Source organism: Limulus polyphemus, unplaced genomic scaffold, assembly GCF_000517525.1.
Source record: "Limulus polyphemus unplaced genomic scaffold, Limulus_polyphemus-2.1.2 Scaffold3443, whole genome shotgun sequence".
Taxonomy (NCBI): Eukaryota; Metazoa; Arthropoda; class Merostomata; order Xiphosura; family Limulidae; genus Limulus; species Limulus polyphemus.
In genome coordinates this window covers 75,116-91,699 of record NW_013669053.1, presented here as the reverse complement: position 1 = coordinate 91,699, position 16,584 = coordinate 75,116, and the positions used below count along the sequence as shown (strand labels likewise).

The 16,584-nt window shown below is 30.7% G+C and overlaps 1 protein-coding gene across 1 annotated transcript in view; it reads right to left on the bottom strand.

The window, feature by feature from the left end:
* LOC106469355 (acyl-CoA:lysophosphatidylglycerol acyltransferase 1-like) overlaps positions 1–15,705 on the bottom strand; it is a 40,397-nt gene extending 24,692 nt beyond the window's left edge. Inside the window, 1 exon segment of the mRNA XM_022397853.1 lies at positions 15,539–15,705. The gene's annotated coding sequence lies outside the window, so the exon portion shown is untranslated.
* Positions 15,706–16,584: the final 879 nt, after the last annotated feature.

Here is a 16,584-nt window from a genome sequence, read left to right as displayed (position 1 = left end):
TAATGTTATTGTCACTAACACAGAACGATTACAGTACATAATATTATTGTCACTAACACAGAATGATTACGGTACATAATGTTATTGTCACTAACACAGAACGATTACAGTACATAATATTATTGTCACTAACACAGAATGATTACGGTACATAATGTTATTGTCACTAACACAGAACGATTACAGTACATAATATTATTGTCACTAACACAGAATGATTACGGTACATATTGTTATTGTCACTAACACAGAATGATTACAGTACATAATGTTATTGTCACTAACATATAATGATAAGAATGATAACAAAATGATACCAACAGTACATAATGTTATTGTCACTAATATATAATGATAACAACAGTAAATAATGTTACTGTCACTAACATATAATGATAAGAATGATAACAAAATGATAATAACAGTACATAATGTTATTGTCACTAACATTTAATGATAACTAACTAGAAGGCTGGTGAATAATGAACATCCCTAATTACTCTCTTTCATTACTTTCAAATCATGGGTTTGTATATATTTGTCCAAAAATGTTTCATAAGAAGACTAAAATGTATGAACTATTAACCTATAAAATATCAACTGTAAAACTATTTTCTAGTAAGTGTACCATACTAAGTTGTAGCTACCCTGTAGTACAGTTTTATAAAGTTGTCAAACAGGTTTCCACAAACAAGCTTCTCTTGTTTACCATATGGAAGTGCTGACAGTCTTAATTGTGATTTTAAATCTTGATCTCTTCCAAATTCTGACCTACCAGTAACTAGATTGAATATTAAAAATGAGTCATGCCTCTATCCACGCAAGTTCCTGTACGACAAGAGGAAAGGAAAACCAGGTATAATTTAGACCCAACGATAATATAGTTAATCATGATTTATTCTACGTTTCTTAGATAATCACAGTAGCAGTGTGGTCTAGAATAATTCTTGTTGTATATGCAAATATAAAAATAGATATTTTCAACTCTTAATATAATGAATGGCCATATTGTTTCTTTTTTGTGTGAATTAAGTAAACTGATAATTAGATAATGAAAACATATTTTAAGATTATATTGTTGTACATGTAATTATTAACACGGATTACTTTCAACTCTTTAATAGAAAATTGTAGATGTTTAGGTAAACTAACAAAAAGGTTTTGTTTGTTTGTTTGATTTTGCACAAAACTACTACAGGGCTATCTGTCTTAGCCATCCCTAAGTTATAATAATGTTCTCACAGTTCAAAAAGTGAGCCTATTTAGTGATGGGCTTTGAACCCGAGTTCTGCAGATTGCAAGTAAAGCACTCTAAACATTAGGCCATGTGAGCCCCAGTAATAAACAGGAGTAAACTTATGTATGTTTAAAATAAAATGATAACTTATCAGATATGGTAGCAAAGAGAAATAAACTTTATGTATGTTCTGCAGAATGTGGTAACTTTTATGTACAGTGACAAAGAGGAATAAACTATATATACATTTAACAGAAAGTATAAGACTTTTAAACATACTAACGAAGCAGAACATAGTATATTTACTTTTAAGAGAAATGTATTATATGTAAGTTTGTGTCACAATAAGAATATGAACTCTTTCAGCACTATATATCAAATGAAGATAGGAACTGCTAAATAACAATACAGAAAATTACTCCACAGTAGAGCTGAACAAGTAGTGGTGTTTGTTAATCATCAAATCAATGGTCTTATTAATCATGTTTGATTGACCAATTAGTGTGTGCCTCCTCAATACTCCCCCCCCATACAATCAGGAACAAAAATGGGAGGTGTGGTAGCTTCATAAATTTTTCAGCCACTGTATTATTTTTAACATAGAATTAACTTTCTTATTTTTATTATCTTCATTTTTTTTTGTTTTTAATCAATTTCTATTCTACCCTCTTTTCATGTGATAGATTTCTTCTGGAGGTTGGCATCTGTACATTTTGCAAAAAAAAACATAATTTGCCTAAAAAAACATACTGCCATTAAATGTTCCTAACAATAACCTGAACATTTCATACTTGATGAATAAATAGGTAATGTCTATTAGTGAGTTGCCATGTTGTTTGTTTTTAAAATATGCAGTAATCCTCACTGATCTTGTGTGAATTAAATAAATTGCTAAATAATGATACATGTTTTACTATCACCAATTATGATAATATTTTTACCTACAACATGTCATTATTTCAATTAGAAATAATTAAATAGTCAGTTAGCCAATTTATTTAAATTGTTTGAAGAGGATAAACATACAGACAATGTTTAATAAAGAGCTGAGTTATCAGAATACTTTGTAGTTGCCTACCATACTCACTAAACACTAAACTCAACTTATCCGATCTGATGATTTTATTTGGTGAACATAATAAAAAAAAGAACATTGCAGCTCAGTAAAAACCACAGTATATGTACTAAAAAGTAAAAATACTATACTTTTAAGAAAACTAACATCAACAAAATACCTTTATTAAGCCTAAAGCAATTTCCAGTCCAGTGTCTTTTGTTTCATGCTACGTATATACTTTTATATACTACTTATAAAACCTTCTCCAAACATTACACATTTGCCACTGTATTAAATTTCTAATAAATGTTTTCTTTGTTACCAATTCAACCCTACTCTAAAATGTACAAGTTTTCCTTATCTCAAGTTATCTTTAAATTTTCTCATTGAAAAAATACTCACAGCTTTGAAACAGATATAATTTAACACACAATTTATAAAAGAATGTTTGCTGAAACTATAAGAAAAAAACAGTTAAACATATATATTTATTCACTATGATGTCACAGTATAATTTTTGCTCCATCCAACCATATTTAAACTTTCTTTATATCTGTTTTGAAAGGCATGTTTATTTAGTAAATGATTAAACCACTTGAGGTGGCACCATAACAAGGTTTCAACCAAAGCTTATATAAAAAAACTACGAGAAATCCTTGAAAGTTATTCTTTGGGATGGGCAGTCAAATCCTAAAACAAATAACTGACAAGTTAATTGTTTTATTTAAAAGAAAACCTCTGCAGATGTGCAAGTATGAAAATATCAACATGTTTAATATTTTTCTTCACGAATTATACTAAATAAATGTCAGAAAATGACAAAATATTGATTCTAAAATACTTTTGAATTAACATATAAAATGGACTTTAAAATTTGTTTCAAAGAGTTTATCAAGTGGCAAAAAAAATATGATAAGTGGTCAAACCTTGCCTTCCTACTGAAAGTGCTATAATATGGAATTAAGTTATTTTTATAATTCTAAACTTTGGACATGAAAATATATCATACAAAATAGCAACTTCATTGTTTAATGCTCAAAAACAATAAAATATTGAAATATCAGAAAGAACTGAGGCTAAGAGAATTTAATTTAAAAAATAATTACGTGAGAATCTATAAAAATAGTAATCTACAAGCATACAACTGACCAACTGTAAACAATAAAATAATTTATCAATGAACTGTAAAATTTAAGTGTAATAAATAAAACTTATAAACCTGAGTCTAAGTATTGAAATACATTATGTACAAGAGAAAAGGGAATTAAAAAGCTATAAATGAACACCTCTGTATTTGTTAATAACAGGGTAATGATTAATAAGACTTCTTTTATATTTCGTCTATGGAAGTTGTCCTCTCTGCTGAGGATTTTTACTTGGGATTACTATTGTTATAGATTCTCATGTAATTCTTTTTTAAATTAAATTTTGTTACCTTTAGTTCTTGTATGCCATCTAATGATGCCAGGTAAACCTGGTGAAACATTGTGAATAAAGTAACCAAAACTTTTACTAAGTACAACCGATAAAAACTTTTGTGAATAAAAGATTTATTCATTTATCAGTCATCTGTTGCAAGAATATGTGGTACACTTTTCTAGACTTGTTATTCCAGAAGTTCAGTACTGTTCCACATGTTTCTAAGCCTGTTTATAACAATGTTGGAGCCTTAAGTGTTGAATCTATCACTACACAGTTACTCAAACACTTTGTAACCAACCAAGGGAAATGAATAGTAGTAACTGATTTTACTTATTAGGCAAACAAGTAAAATAGCAAAGCCAAAAACCTAGTACTTTTGGATATATTTCAAGTAGCCTAAATTTAAAGTCAAATAAAAGCCTTTGTTAGTTATAATTTTTATCTAGCAAAGTTTAAAACCATTAGTTTATGAATAATAATAAAACTAGTCCATACAGATAATATAGTATTATTGTGTTAACAAGTAACAATGTTTAACTTCTTCATATTAGATGAAGTAATGTTTCATTTTTACAATGATGATATTGTTACGTCTCCGTTCGTGAGTTAATTTTCCATAAATTCATTCCGACGAAACTTTAGCGACACGAGTCCTTTCTTAAATAAAACTGGTTTATTCTTTCTGAATATAACTTTGGGATACACTTAATTTCAACAGTCGCGTTATAATTCTCAACGAACGTCTCACGTGCTCGACTTAAACAATACTCAGTTCAATTACACACTCTCTGACCGCAGTTCAATTACTCATTACATTATTGTCCCCTCACTTTGTGAACGTCTTATATATATACAAGACTAACACATGTCTAGTAAATGCTAGGGCATTCATGAAGGAACAGGATATTTCTAGAAAGACGTGGTGTGATACTAGTCACGTGACCTCGCTGATGCAACAATATAATACCATTTAAGTTGGTTGTGTAACACTATAACTAAATTTTTAGTTTTTTTTACATGAAAGAATAAACTTCCACTAAAAATGATATTTGGGATTAATCAGTGTCTACTGTATATGGGCCAGGCTTTCTTAAGTGTCCATTTTTCAAATGGAAAATGTTGAAAAAAAAATCTCCTCCTATATGTATGACTTATATAGTTCTTGAAAATATAACTACTGAAAAACCTAGTGTCAAATGTCTGTCATATTTTTCCACCTTGCATGAAGATGACTACTGTTTTTCACGTGTGTTCTCCTTTACCACATTATATAGTAACTAGAATAAAAAGAAAAAAATCAAACTAACTGTAAGAAGGTTTCCCCTTCTGCTGCCTTTTTCTGTGATAATATTTCAGCTGCCGACTTTGTTTACCACCCATTCTAAAAATACAAATATGAAACCCATTGCTGAAATGCATACCACCTCTGTATGTTAGCAAAGAGAGGTGTGGAAATTAATGTGATCTCCTTTACTTGCATCTCACCCTATCCCTAATTATCTGTTTTTATAAAAAGATCTTTAGTTATTGTTCACTGATTTAGCTTTGTAATTTATCAGTCATTTAAACCTAAAACTACCACCACTCACACCATTTGAATGTTAGTTATACAGTTAAAGAGATACACACCAATTATGTAATCCCACTTTCATGGACTTTTCTTGCAGGAAATTGAGTTGATTTGTGACTAATACATTTCAAATCAACCCTACCCTAATCAGCTGCACATGTTGGAGACTAAATATGGCAGGAAAAGCATTACACACTCTATATATTCCCCTCTGAAGCTAAACTGAAGTAAAGAAGAACACATAAAGGAGTTCAATTTCATGTTCAGTGATTTTTATTGAAGAACAAATAGTTATTGACAACAAATGTCTTGTCTGTTGTATGTAACAAAATGACAATTTCAGTATTTACACTAGATATATGCATAAAGGAGGTCATGTGCTTAAAAAACTAAACTTATTACAAGCTCCAAATGAACATACCCAAAATATCTCTTGATATCCTGAGTTTCGGGTGTGATCAAATCCAATTATATACTCCCCGGATTGATTTAAGATTCTAATCTTTTTATTTACTCAAAAATTTGTAATTATAGTCTTAAAAATAAACAACAATAAAAGAGAACACATGATTATGGTGACATGTTATTTTGGATATTTTTATATGTGAAAAAGTAATGGGACAATCATCTGATAACAAATTTTCAAAACATAAATATTTACTAATTAATCACAATAAAGGCTTGAATCATACTTACAATTTTTGTGTTTGTGTTATTGCTTTGAAATTAAATTTTTCTGCTGGTGATATGCTACTTTCAACATCCTACCATTGTTTATTTCTTTGGTTTGCTGGAAAAAACTTGACACAAACTCAACATATTATATATGTTTGGAAAGCTCTGTCCATCATTTATAATTTAGATATTATTATATGTTTGTGTAATGTACGTACTCAGAGAAATTTCCCAGAACACTGGCGACATCAAATTGGACACTTAAGAAAGCCTGGCCCATATAGTCTTAAAGTAAATTAAATAAGTCAAAGTTAAAATAAAGTTAACACATTCTGTAAATGATTAGCTCAGTCAGGTTATAATCCAATGATTTCAAACCTCATATCTTTATTTCTTGTAATGTGACAGATATGAAAGTAAAAATGCCTATGGGGTTTTGAGTCTGTTTTACTTCAACTTGTAGAAACCTAGATCAATTTTATGTGAATAATGTTATGATATTTCGTTGAATTCATTATTCAGTGTTATACAGCGGAGCAACTGTTTAATGATATTATATATATATACATATGTGTGTGTGTGTGTGTTACAGATTTATTTTCTTTTTCACCAGAGGTAAAAGAGAAGCCTAATGCATTCTTAAATTGTCCTAGTGGTATTTCTTTGTCGACCCAAGCTGTGCTGATGAGCTTTGAATAGGTGAAACTGCAGTCCACAGCAGATGGTATGGCCAATCACAGAATGCATTAAGCCACTATGTCACAGATTATATCTTCAATTTCACATCTGGTGAAAAGGAAATCTGGAACACATATATATATATGAAAATAAAAACAGTTAAAAACAAACATTTCAAATTTTTAATTCAAATTAAATAGATATAATTACTTACAGTGATATTTAGAAGAAGAAAAAATTGAAAACAGACATCCTGTTTACCAATGCTATAATTTTTTTACTTATACATTCATACCCATCTTGTTTTCACTTACTTTAGACATCAACAATACGAAAATATCTTTCTCAGCAATGAAAAATCAATCCTGCAACAAGTCTATGTTATAAGAGCTGCAAATGTCCTAAACAATACTAATTACTAACAATAAAACAAATCATAACTTTATTGTTGTTGATTTCAGAAAACCTCATAAAACCTTTTACAGTATTAATAACTCAATCAAGTAAAAAATACTGACATCTAATGTTTCTTTTTAATACTATATGGTAGTGTTAGGACATTGTTACTTTTTCAATCAATTTCTCAAAAATATGAAAAAAGGGAGGGGAGGTAGTCCAGACTGCCCTAGATCTGCAACTACTTGTACAATATTATATAACAAGCAAAAATACCTGTCCCTAGTGGCTGGAAAAGTTTAAGTTACTCTACCAAAAGTACCCAACCCCAGTGACAGGAAAAGTTTAAGTTAATCTATCAATTTAAATTATTTTAATGGACTTTAAAAAAGTTAACTGCATTGCATTTATGGTTTAATTCAGAGCCAAAGCTCTCAGCTACTTACAACGTCCACCACGAAAAATAATTTTCGAGCATTTCAGTCATGCTAAGAACTACACAACAAAAACATAAAGTAAATCTACATTTTTATTCTTTAAGTTACGTCACATTTTGAAATGATAATGATAGCGTGATTAATTCCTATCAATTTAGTGTAGAATATACTGCTTGCAAAATAAAATTTGGCATCAACATTATTCATGTCTGTAGTCCCGTCATTTCAAAAGTGAATGTTGAGCTTTGTCTTCATGCAATCTTTTCAAACACAGTGCGGGAAGCGGCTACCATAAACAGGAGACAGACAAATGCTCAAATAGACACCATGGTTTGCACTATGTATAAGATACACTTATTATTTCTGAAATAATGAGGATATGGGGTGGAGAGTACAACTTCTCCGTACCACTTCGTTAAATCTAGGCCTGCCCATATAACATTAAAGAATATAGTTATGCAATATGAATTAGAAACATAACACAGTGTAAAGAAGCTGTATGTTTACCATTCACTTAGTACTTAAGTAACCATAATGTTGGCTGCGGGTGCTGTAAGCCAGTAAAAAATAGCCGTAGTAGCTTTGCAATAACAAAGCCAAAGTGAGGAATCTTAGTGGCAATGAGAATTGAACCTCAGACCTACCCACCCCCAAATTATGTAGCTTTGTGCTTAATGACAAACAAACATGACAAAATATATTTCTATTACTAAGATAGTTGGAAGAATTAAAACTGTAATAACTGGAAATCCTAATTTTGATTAACTCTATTTAATTGTATTTTTGATTAATCAGTTGTTGGAATAACTGGACAAAGTAATAATTTGATCAAAAAATTTCAATTAGTTGATTGTTTTGGGAACATTATTGTAATTTCTGTTAATCCGTTAGTTCATGCAACACTACATGATGTAATTTCTGCTCAGTTCTAATTCACAGTACCTATTCTACTACGACTAGAACTATATTATGCTTTACTCATATAGGCTAAAATAATAATATGCTCACTAATATGGGTTAGAATAATAATATTATGTTCTACTAATAGAGGTTAGTATTATGATATTATTCACTACTTATACAGGATAGAGTTCTAATATTATGCTCTATTAATAGAGCTAGAATTATGATATTATGTTCTACTAATATGGGATAAAATTATGATATTATGCTCATGTCCAAACATTAATAGTCCTGTGAGTTTTGCCACATGGGCTAAGATGTTTGTCTATGTATGTCTGTGCTACAAGCACACCATATATACATATATATGTAAGTAAAAGAAAAGTTATAAATAATATAATCCAAAGCATTAATATTATATTTAATATATTTATTTAATGCTTAATCACCTATAAAAATGGAGAAGCATACAAGAACGTGTAAATAATGTAATCCAAGGCATTATTTCTATGATTTAATCAACTGTAAATGGTGTATAAAGAAATGAACTTCACATAAAACATGAACTGACATTTGATCAAACACTAGGTAAATAAGACTAATTTGTTGATGTTTTTCAACTTAAAAATACAAGCAAATACAGGAAAGATTGTGTTATGTACACAATAGTTTTGTACTTTGCTTTGATAACATGGAGATATTAAAACAGTCTGTAGTAAATCTTCTTCAAAATATATACTTTTTCTTTGATAAATAATTAGTCACTTGTTTCTTAATCAAAATTTTAATCCTACCATCACAAGTTAAGATAATCTCTCTTTATGAAGCTACTTTTATCATCACACATGTAATGAAGTCTTTCTGATAAATACAATATTAGTCCTAACAACTACACTTAATTTTATCTGTACAAGGTAAAGATGCTGATATACATGAACTTAGATCTGTATGTATGTCTGTATGGAACTTCAGTTTTCACATGTCAGCAATAACCTTGACTTTCATACTTTAACCTTTCATTAATAAGAAAGCACAAGATGACAACTGTAACTTGTATACAACATGCTCATTTACCTTCAAACAAGTCTCCCCCTCATTTTTTTCTATAAATACTTTAAACTTTTTCTTGATTTAAAACAAAATTTTTGTTAAGCAGGTTAGTTGATGCACACAATTGGAACCCTTATCATTTAAACAAACTAAAAGACTGACATATAAATAAACTACAAACACGTGAACAGCAAATAACTTTTTTTGTTTATAGTTGGGCTATCTGTGCTGTGCCAATCACAGTCATTGAAACCTAATTTTTAGTATTGTAAGCATTCAGACTAAAAAATTGGATACACGTGTCTCATTAATGTGATTAAGAAAACTGATAATAAGTGTACTGCTTTTAAGATCTTCTTGCATGAAGATGATGATGAATGGAATATCAAGATGAGGCCAGTTTTTCACAAATATTATACAAGTGTAAGGTGAACTGGAGAACAATCTCCATGTCAAAAAAAAAAGTGAAAAATTAAATTTCTTAAATTAAAAATTTCATACGAGTAGAATTTAGTTAGTATGATCTAAAATATAAAAAAAAATATTTGAAATTATTAAAATCAGAAAGAAAGCCCCATAATATAGAGAATTTTATAAATTATGTTTTTATACACAAATAAATATAAGAAATAAAACAGAAGACTTTAGAGCACTATTTAGAACAAAGGATTTTGATACAACTGGAATAACTGAAATTTGGTTAATTGTAGACAATTTTGAAGAGAGAAATTTCTTCTGAAATATTGGATTACAGGTTGTTTAATAGGGATATAGTACTAAAGAGAGGGGGAGGAGTGGTTTTATATGTAAAATGTGAGTTACATCTTGTTGAAGTTAAACATATCAAGGACATTGAATCTATTTGGGTTTCATTAGTGCTTACTGATGAAATTAATGAGAAACTGCAATGAGATAAAGAATTAAGCTTTCAATGAGGTTTACAGGGAACTTTAATTTCAAGCATACAGATTTCAAATGTTAAAGCATGATCAGGAGGGAAATGGGTGTTTAGAAACTATACACGATGATTTTCTTCACCAATTGGTCAAGAAACCTACTAGGAACAATGTTATTTTAAATGTATTGTTAACTTCTAATACAGAAATGGTGGAGAGGGTGGAGACTGGGAGGGGGTAGGGTGATAGTGATCATTGTTCTGTTAGGTTTGATATTTTACTACATATGGAGATCAAGAATAATGAGGTTTTGGGGGTTAAATTAAAAAATAGCTAAATATGAAGGGGTGCAACAAGAATCATCAGTTATGAATTAGGCATCTAAATTAACTGGAAATACTGATCAAATGTGGAAAAATTTTTAAATATGTTTTTCAACATTCATGAGAGACATGTTCCTTATACAAAAAAAGATAAAAAAAGAATGACTGCAAGTAGAAAACCAGGTTGGCTGACAACTGGTATAGGGCAGTGTTTCTCAAGCTTTCTGGTACCAGGGACTGGCTCGCTGCCTTCCTAAACTGTTGTGGGCCAATAAAAGGTAAATACAACAAAAAATCATTATGGTTTATAAATGAATATTCTGTCAGTTTTTGTTTGTTTCTGTGATATCCCATGGACCAGCCATGTGCTTGTGATAAAGCAGTTCCAGTATGAAAAACACTGGTGTAAGGGATGAAGTTAAAGAAACAAAATCACAAATTTAAGAAGTTAAAACTGACTGCTAAGGTGAGAAATTTAGAGGATTATGCAAGATAAAAATAATTGGTCAAACAGGAAATTAAGAAATCCAACAGAAATATGTAAAAAGGTTGGCTGCAAAAGTAAAAATTAACAATAAGGATTTTTTGAAATACATTAAGGGTAAGCAAGATGTTAGGATGGGAGTAGGGCCTTTAGGGATGATAAGGAAAGGCTGATGATTATAAGATGGCCGGATTATTAAATTCTACTTTTTTCCCCTCAATTTTTGCCAATGAAGATTTAAGCAATATTCCTCATCCTGAACAGTTGCTAGATGGACACAAGATCGAACAAGATGATCACATTAAATCTGGGAAATTTAAAGAATGATAAAGCTCTTGGGCCAGATAATATTTCTCCAAGGGTTTTGAAGAAGGTTAACGATTGGATACGTGAGCCACTTACTACTATTTTTTGTCAGTCCTCGAATATTGGGCAGGTGCCAGAGGACAAAGGATTGGAAGTTGGCCAAAGTTACTCCTCTTTTCAAAGGAAGTGATAAAAACATTGCCCCAATAACTATAGGCATCTAAGTCTTACATTAGTGGTAGTAAAAGTTTCTTGACAGGCATGGCCTGGTGGTTAAGGCACTCGACTTGCAATCTGAGGGTTGCGGGTTCGATTCCCTGTCACACCAAACATGCTCGCCCTTTCACGGTAAGAGGGAAGGCTGTCAAGTGGGTTGCATCCTTGACGTAAGAAACAGCTTTAGAAACGATGGCAGATCTTGCTCTGCCATCGGCTCAACGGTCCGCAAGGACTATGAGAAATGAAAAAAAAAAAAAAGTTTCTTGAAGTCTGAAAGAGGACACTTTGCAAAGCCATTTAACAATGTTTAAAATTTTGTTGGATAATCAACATAGTTTCACTAGGGAAAAATCTTGCCTTACTGAACTTTTGACATTCTTTGAAGTTACTGCTTGTGTAGATAAGGGTACTAGTGTGGATTCACTATATCCCAATTTTAAGAAAGCATCAGACACAGTACCACATAAAAGGCTTTTAAAAAAAAAAAGATATCTATAGGTGTGAGGGATAAGTTGGTTCACTGGATAAAGAAATGACTGGATGGAAGAAAGCAGAGAGTTATTATAAATGGAGTTCAGTTAAAATGAATTAATATCACAACTGGGGTACCTCAAGGCTCAGTGATAAAACCTTTACTCTTGTTGATTTACATCAATGACATAGATGAAGGAATAGTCAATAGATTATTTGATATTAAGGTCTTGGTGTTGCTAGCTGGAAGAAGAATGCTGCTGCTTTACAAAAGGATTTAGATCATTTGGCAAGTTGGGTGAATAAGAGGCAGGTGGTTTTCAATTATACCAAATTCAAAGAAATGCATGTGAACTATCATAATTTGAATTGTAAGTATAACTTGAATGGGAATAACCTTAACAGCTTTATGGAAGAAAAGTATCATAGTGTTCTATTTGATCAGTCTCTTAAGCCATCCAAAGCAGTGTGATGTTGCTAGTGGTAGGGCAAATAGGAGTTTAGGTTGTATCTACAGAAATATTGACTATAAGTTTAAAGAGGTTATAATTTCATTGTACAGGTCACTTGTTAGGCCACATTTGGAGTACCGTCTTCAGTCTTGGGCTCCTTATCTTAGGAATGACATTGAATTATTGGAAAATGTTCAGAGCAGAGCTACTATGATGATACCCAGGATGGAAGGGTTGTTACATGAGCTATTCAAACATTGACAAACCTATTAAAAAAACTATTGCACAGGTCATAGGACTATTTTAATGTTGATTCTTGAAAAAGAAGGAGAGATTTTATCAGATTTTCATCGCTACTGGCCAAGTTTCTCTTTGAAGCCATTCAAGCAATGAATCCTACAGCAAAAATGGCTAGGTATACTGTGCCAAAATCTAAGCACAGCTACTAAACAAACTCCTGCAAGGGTTGTAGGGTTACTTTTAAGTTGATTCTTGAAATTCAAGATTTCCACCCTATACAATTTTTTTCCAAGTTCTTCTTCACTACCAACATAAGCTCTTCAAAGCCATTCAAGCATCATAGAAATGTAGAAGCAATTTAAGCACCATTATACTAGTCAGAAACACTTTGTTTTATTGCAGTAAACAATGTATATATCTATAACAGTGTCTCTTGCCTTATTATTATTGACTATAAATTTACAAGTTATGACAGAAAAAATGGCTACGAATACTTTACTGAAACCTGGACAATAGTAATTCAGCAGTATTGAGTATGTCATAGGGTTGTTTTAAAATTAATTCAAGCGCCTTCATTTTTTTCACCCTGAACAATTTTTCTAAATCCTTTACTTTCCATCACTGAAAAAAATCCTGTTTTTTACTAATGTGCATCAATTGGAATATAATTTGTACAACTTATAGCGCATTAATTAGAAACTGTCACAATGAAAATTTATCATTTCTTGAGTTTGCTGTTTTTCATTGTTTCTCCACATCTCTATTATACTTTGTCTTTGCATGGTTTTCTGAGACTATTTCAGTTACTTTTCTAACAGTACACAATTACCATAGTAGATTTCTCTATCTTTATGAGTGGTGGTTTATTCTACTGATTTTCGTACTTAGCTGAAATTGTATGTGTGTATATTTCAGTACTATTTTATTATTATTATTCATATTTTTGTTTCACAAACCTACAGCAAAATCAGCTGAATATTTTTCACCAAAACTTAGACAGATATTCTATAAGAAATACTGTGAATGGATCCATGTCCTATTTAAAAAGTTGATTATTTTTCAATGAAAGTTGATTTATGTGACTATAAGTAGATAATTTTATATGCGATGTTGTTGTCAGCGGCTTTCTTTGTACTTGACACTTGTTAAACACGTGTTTACACAAAAACACTTGGCTCAGTAAATAATGGCTGGGTGGAAAAAAAAAAAAGGCAATGCAGCAGTAAACTGTTGAAAAACATGTAACATTTAAATGAATGCATATACACGTATGTAGCTTAAAATTGATTCTCCACAAATGAACACAAAAAAACTTAAGAAACAATATAATTAATTTTTTTTAATTTAAAAAAGGAATAGGGATCATAAACCAAGTACAGAAACATGTAAAATCAAAATGCAAAGATTATATTTTACAACCTACAACTAGGGACTCTAAAAAAAAGTAAACAAACTAGGCTGGAAATGGTGTCTACATTATCTTCTCAATCTACAAATCCCTATTTTGACCCCTTCTTTACAGTACTTACCAATTTTAGTGGAGTAAAAAAAATATGGATTTGTAGCTTGATAAAATAATGTCAACACTATTTCCAGCCTAGTTTGTTTACAATTTTTTTTTTAAGAGTCTCTAGTTGTAGGCTTGGAAATATAATATTTGCATTTTGATTCAACTTGTTTCTGTACTTTTTTGACAATCCATATTCTCCCTTTTTAAGTTAACAATTTTAAATTGACTTGTTAAATTATGCTTATGAGGTTATGGCTTGATTATGTTTTTCCTATACTATGTACTAAGTTTAAAAAAAAGTTTAATGAATCTGCCACTTGCTAGTGAACTGACTCCAAACTTTTTATACTTTAAGAGAGAAAGTTTACCAAACGATTTTATACCTGTTATATCACAAATAAGCTTTGAATAGAATACTTTTAATATTTATACTGTTCAGATCATTCTGTTACCATCATATTCAAAAATACGTTAAAAACAATTGCATCAGTAATAAACACAATAAGTAGTGATTCATATGCAACAAGTGACAAAAAAAGTTATTTATGGGGAAATATTTTTATGCATGGTAACTTCTAAGTGAACAAACATAAAAGAAATTAATATTATAGTTTCAAAACACAAGTTGTCTCTTCAATTATTTCAATCTTGTATGTTTAGTTGTTATTATTCTGTTCTTTAACTTTTTAGACTGTACATACAAAATTACTGTTGGTATACAATTACAAATAATATTTCATAAACATGCTGAGTATTAACTACTTTAATCATAATACTTCAAAATTGCATAGATTCTGTTTCCTTCAGTGTTATATCTAACACTGGTACATTTTCCTCCTAAAGAGTGAACATTTTTATGTTAGACTTTCCTTATTGGAAACAGCTTGATGAAAAAGTTGCAATTACATGTTTAATTTTTAAAAAAAACTTTAGTGGTTCTAGAGCTTTGTTAACAAAGAAATCCACAATTATAAATAAAAACATATCCACATCTAACAGTAACATATATTACAAACTGGGCAAACTCATCGATTGTTTACATTAGCGAAAATGTTTATCGTTACAACGATTATTATAAGTCTAAACACTAAACAGTCGTGTCCTTGCCTGGGTATGATCTTCCGACGTTCCGCAAGCAAAGTTAAAAGTAAAAGTTGTGGGCAAACTTAAAAGTTAACTAACAATTTAGGAATTTTGGCGACTACGTCCTACCTTTTGGTTTTAGAGAAGTGGCTCTACAATATCGTTGCCAATTTGCAGAAGTAATGCTGTCACAAACTATTTTCCATATAATCAATTCTTTCAAATGAGAATCAAATCACAGAAAATGTTACAAGACTAAATTAGTCAATCTCACAAGCATGATAGCCCTGAAATAAACAGATAATAAAAAAAAAACTTTTAGCGCCATCTTGTGAATGGACATACCAATTTTTAAATAAATATAAGAATGTTTGAAACATTATGAAGATATTTTCCTTTTGAGTTTTACTTAGTACTTACAGCTTTTTACAGTAAGGAAGACATTAAAAAAAAACAGCTACGACGTTTAGATCACTGGTACGATCATTCTAAAGTATATAAATTTTAACGGTAAAGAAACTTTTAGTATTTAAAATATTAGATTGTTTAATGTTGATTTAAATACTAAAACCTTCTTTACCGTTAAAACTTGTGTACTTGAGAGTGATTGCACCAGTAGTGATCGAAACATCAGCTGTACCTGTTTAAAAAATTAATCTTCCTTACTGTAAAAGCTGTAACTTCTAATAATATAATATTATGAATACATGTTTTAGTTATAAATTTCGAGCAGAGCTACACGAGGGTTATCTGCACTAGCCGTCCCTAATTTAACAGCGATAGGCTACAGGGAAGGGAGCTAGTTAACAAAACTAACCGCCAACTCCAAGGCTACTCTTTTACTAACGAACAGTGATATTAATCGTCACATTATAACGCCCCTACGGGGATTTGAACCCACCAACCACAGGTTGCGAGTCGAGCGCCCTAACAACCAGGCGAAGACATGTCATGGATATTTTCATTAATACGGTTTATATATATATCTTGTTGCGTCAGCGAGTCACATGACTACTGTGACGCCACGTTTCTAGAACTATCCTGTACTTTGGCGAATGCTCTAGTATTTACTAGATATAGGGTAGTCGGGTATATAAAAGAGGGGGACAACGTGAAGGTAAGGTAATGTGTGTGTAGATAGTGAGTAACTGAACTGCAGTCACAGGGTATTGTTG